General features: G+C 33.9%; 1 pseudogene; it reads right to left on the reverse strand.

Moving 5' to 3' along the window:
* Positions 1-272: 272 nt before the first annotated feature.
* LOC102739259 (rRNA-processing protein FCF1 homolog pseudogene) lies at positions 273-929 on the reverse strand (annotated as a pseudogene).
* Between the last annotated feature and the right edge of the window lie 4,575 nt (positions 930-5,504).

The following is a 5,504-nucleotide window of genomic DNA, read 5'->3' on the forward strand; positions in this document are numbered from 1 at the left end:
ATTTTGTTTTCAAGTGACAAATTAGTATGTATTTTTTGAAGATTTTCTTATGTGAACAATCGATTTATAAAAAGATTCAACTACATTTAAAATGATACAAAATATCAATTTCAAAACAACATCAACAAGTCACTGTATTTAACCATACTCCACTCATAACAGAGCAAATGGGTGAGTGAAATAATTCATGCTATAGAATATTGCTATATAAACTGGCAACAGAAAAAGTTGGTAAAGGAACATAGAGGATAATCAACTCTAACTTTTAAGAATTAGAACCAAGGGGCTCCATAATCATCTGACATCTGCTCAGTGTTGTACCTGTGGTTAGAAATTTACATGATGGGAACTCCAGGGATCTTTCCCATCCTTCTTTTAAGGTCCAGGTCAACTGTGGCCAAATATAACACTTGTGCTGAGTTACTTTCTGTACTAAGAAGTTATCTGCATAGGTTCCCTTATGTGTACATGGTAATGGTTCAAATCTTGGGTCTTTGGCAATCCTTAGAGCCGCTGGATACTTTTGCCCCAATTTCTCAGTTTCAACCCTTACAAAGTCAGTTATATAAGGGATATACTTAGCATATGGACAGTCCATCATTGACTGTACTAAGTCAAGTTTGGCCTTAATAGAAAATGTGATAAGGTTGGTATCAGCCAGGATGTGGTAAGGTGGGTCCAGCTGTGTGTTATCTTGGAAGAATCAACAGAAAGGATGTTGAGGGTCTTCTCTTTCCTTGAGTGCCCTGGGATCTTTTCTTTCTTTTTAGATTTTAATCTATCCTTCTCTTTAAGCCTCTGATCTTGGAGACTAAGCATTCGCTTCATAGTCATATACTTTCTTGCTTTCTTTTTTCCCCATGTTCACACCGCACTCTTGTTTCTTTTTTGAAGATGTTTTAAAGAGTAATTAAACTTAGCATGTGCAGAGCAAGCAGTAGAACACAAATGAGGTGGAAATAACACAGACATCTCTGATCAAGTTGATGCTGTCGCAGGCAGTGGTAGATTCCCCCTGACCCCCACCTAGGCAGAAGCAATTGGGAGAAGAACAATAACCAATATCGGGATGTTAAAATGTAAAAAAGTAGTATCTTGGAATTTGGTAATACCAAAAGTGCCTTGCAACTTTTGGTAAACATCATCAGTGTTTTTATTATGTTGGATCAGTAAATCTGTACCAAACTACAGCCATAAAATTAGCTGTGTTTCTCAAAGTTCCAAAACAGGGACTGGCTAACTGTAACCTGTGGTCCATAACTGGCCCGTAGACTGTTTTTTGAATGACCTGTGAGGTCAGACTTATTTTTACTTTTTAAAGGTTTGTAAAAGCAAACAAGCAAGCAAATAAAGAACACCATGTGACAGAGACCAAATACAGACTGCAAAGCCTAAATATTTAATGGGATCCTTCATAGATAAATGTGCAGACTTCTAAAGTAGTACAGACTGGATTGTACTGATGGCTAATAGGTATATTTTTTAAATGATTAATTCCAAAGTTCTCAGATATTCTTGATTCACTGCATCTTTTATAATCTGATAACTTTCATGGCGTCCCTATGACTAAAGAAATAACTGAAAGTTCTGCTTATTGAGTACTTAGGTACAAACAACACAATACATATTATGTGTTAACAATTTATAGCAATTTGAAAAGCATGATACATGTAAATTAAAAGAAAAAGATGGTGTTTTCATTTCACTTTAAATAACCACGATTACTTATTAATGTGCGTGTGACTGTTAGGCCTGGATAAATTTAAAGCCTGAAATGAGATTATCATTCTCGTTTCCTGCTCTACAGTGATTTTCACACCCTTTTTAAAACAGCACCCACTGAAAAAACATCTTCACAGAGATATGTCATCAAAGGAACATAGCATAATCCATTATTGAAATTGTAAACTACCTCTAACTAGTATATTTCATGTCAGAAGATATAGAGTATCACTGCCCTTGCCTAGAAAAGGTAAAATGTACTGTGAGTTTGCTGTGGCAACCTCTTAAGCCCTGGCACACAGTTTGAGAACTTTAGGAAGAGTTGATTTATCCTAAAAAAGTATAAACCTCATAGCTATGCCTGCTGTAAGAACAATTTTTAGCATTTGTCTGAGCCATTTAATTTTTGTCACGTTATGTAAGTATATATGACAATCATAAAAATCTGTTATTAGCAACAACAGTAGCTAATCCTTAGTCTTACTGTATGTCAGGAGAATTGATATCGTAACAACTTTGCATCTTCCAATACATAAACATAGCTTATTTCTCAATTTATTTAGCTCCCTTTAATTTCTCTTACCAGAGTTTTATAATATCCAGTGTACCAATTTCATACATATTTTAAAAAATTTGTCCTAATTATTTCATGATTTTTGTTGCTATTGTATATTGTGTCTTTAGAATTTCATTTTGAATTATTTGTTGATATACATTTTGTATATATACCTCTTTGCTGAGCTTAATGTTAGTCATATTACTTTTATTGCAGATTATTTAAGGCATTATTTGTCTTCTTTAAATATAAATTTACTTCTTATTTTTCAACTTGCAAGCTTTTTATTTTTTGCCTTAATGCACTGCTTAAAACTTCTATGCTGCCAATAAATGTAAGCAGATATTCTTGGCTCATTTCTTATTTTAGGGCAGTATGTTAACTATAATGTTTTCAGAAATGTCCTTAATCATTGGCATTACATTTTGTCAAATGTTCTTTTTCTGCATCTATTCAGAAAATCACATTTGTTTTCGTCTTCATTAATGTGGTGAATTATACTGATTGATATTGGAATGTTAAACCAACATTGCCTTCCTGGAACAAACTGGGGTTGGTCATAATGTATTATTCTTTTTATACTAGGTTATATTATACTACTGTTAGATTAGATTGCTGATATTCTTTTTTTCCGTTTGTGTCCATGAAAGATGTTAGTCTGAATTTTCTTTTTCTGTGGTATCTTTGTCTGGCTTTAGATCAAAAATAATTCTGTTCTCACAAAATGAGTTCGGAAGTGTTTGCCTCTTAACCATTTTCTGAAGGAGTTTGTGTAGGGTTGGTCTTAATTCTTCTTCAAGTGATTGGTAAAATTCATCAGTGATTTCATCTGGGTCACGCGCATGCATGCACACGCGCGCACGCACACACACACAGACATATTTATATATAAAGTGGTTTCAATTTCTGTAATAGATATAAGAGTATTTGGATTTCCTTTTTCTTCTTGTATCAACTTTGGTCATTTTTATCCTTCATGGAATTTGTCCATTTCATCTGGGTTTTCAGGTTTATTGACATAAAATTGTTTGTAATATTCCCCAATTCCTTTTTTGTGTTTATAATATCTGTAGTGCTGACATTTATTTGATTCCTGATGTTGATAATTTGTATCTCCTCTCCTTTTTCTTGATCAGTTTAGCGTTAATTGTATCGATTTTATTGATCTTTTTATGGATCAAAAACCCAGATTTTTGCCTTAGGGGATTTCTCTATTGGTTTACCTATTTTTAATTTTATTGACTTCTATTTATCATTTAGTATTTATCCTATTTACTTTGGGTATAATTGATGCTTGTTTTTCTAGCTTCTTTTTTTATTTTATTTTATTATTTTTATTTATTTTTATTATTATGTTATGTTAATCACCATATATTGCATCATTAGTTTTTGATGTAGTGTTCCATGATTCATTGTTTGTGTATAACACCCAGTACTCCATGCAGAACGTGCCCTCTTTAATACCCATCACCAGGAGATCTAGATGATCAATTTTATTAATTTTCAGCATTTTATGGAAAGATTTGGTCACTAGGTGGCAGCAATATGTAGGGAAGGACACAAGTTCTGACCTTTTTTTTAAAATAATATTCAGTTAGCCAACATCATTAGTTTTTAATGTAGTGTTCAGTGATTTATTAGTTGCATATAACACCCACTGCTCATCATACACAACACATGCCCTCCTTAATATCCATCACCCTGTTACCGCCTTCCCCCACTCCCTCCCCTCTGAAACCCACAGTTTGTTTCCTGGAGTCCACAGTCTCTCATGGTTCGTCTCCCTCTCTGATTTCTCCCCCTTCAGATTTCCCTCCCTTCCCCTATGGTCCTCCATGCTATTGCTTATGTTCCACCAATTAGTGAAACCATATGATAATTGTCTTTCTCTACTTGACTTACTTCACTTAGCATAATCCCCTCCAGTTCCATCCATGTCAGTGCAAATGGTGGGTATTCATCCTTTCTGATGGCTGAGTAATATTCCATTGTATATATGAACCACATCTTCTTTATCCATTCATCTGTTGAAGGGCATCTTGGCTCGTCCCACAGTTTGGCTACTGTGGACATTGCTGCTATGAACACTGGGGTGCATGTGTCCCTTCTTTTCACTACATCTGTACCTTTGGGGTAAATGTCAAGTAGTGCAATTGCTAGGTCGTAGAGTAGCTCTATTTTTGACACTTTTCCAAAGAAGTTCTGACTCTTATAGGAAGCTAACTGTTCAACAGAAGCACAACCAGCTTCTCAGCCTCCCAGTAGATGGTAATGGCCTGAGTTATTTGCTAATTTTCACTTAGCATGCATTTTAAGGCTGGAACTAATGAAGCAAAGCAACAGTTTCCCTCCTTAAACACTCTAACAAGATTCTTAGTATGATATTTGAAAATTTCAAATGCTTTTAGTGAAAAATATTACTGAATGAGCAATAGACTTCAAAATGCTTCCATTGCACTTGGTGCCATCTCTGCTTCAGCTCAGATGGGCCTGTCTTCTACCTGTTTCTGTAACTCTATCATAAGATCCTGGTGAGGAGTTTCTTTTTCTACCTTTGGCATTTTTAAAAACTCATATACTATCATCATTCTCCAAATTTAGTTATAGTTGTTTATAGGATGTATATTTTTTAATCAATCAGAACAAGAACACAGAACTGGCTATTTTTTAAACTTTTTTATTTTGAAATAATTGCAGATTTACAGAAAAGTTGTAAAGACAGTACAAGGAATTCCCGTACATTCTACTGGTAAGAGTATTTTACCTCCCTCTGTAACCCTGGCAGCTAGCACTATTCCTCATACGGTTGACAGAGAGTAAGGATTCAATAATTACTAACTCCAAATTTGGACTATTTTGAACAAGACTGAACTGATAAAATTTAAAAAAAAAAAAACCTGATAGGAAAGGAGAAATAGATCTGTAAGCTATATCTATTTTATTATTTATGTTTGTATAAGGCATCTTTTTTCTATTTTTTTTTACTTTTAAACTTATTTCTTTCATTACACTAGAAGTTGATTTCTTAAAGATAGCATACAGTTGGTCTTACCTTTATTCTAGTCTAAAAGTCTGACTTTTAATGAAGTATTTAATTTACTTAAATTTAATGTAATTTTTAAAAATTTTTTATTGTTATGTTAATCACCATACATTACATCATTAGTTTTTGATGTAGTGTTCCAGGATTCATTGTGCATAACACCCAGTGCTCCATGCAGAACGT

This window comes from Leptonychotes weddellii, chromosome 2 (assembly GCF_054177405.1).
Source record: "Leptonychotes weddellii isolate Sample4059 chromosome 2, ASM5417740v2, whole genome shotgun sequence".
NCBI classification, from domain to species: domain Eukaryota; kingdom Metazoa; phylum Chordata; class Mammalia; order Carnivora; family Phocidae; genus Leptonychotes; species Leptonychotes weddellii.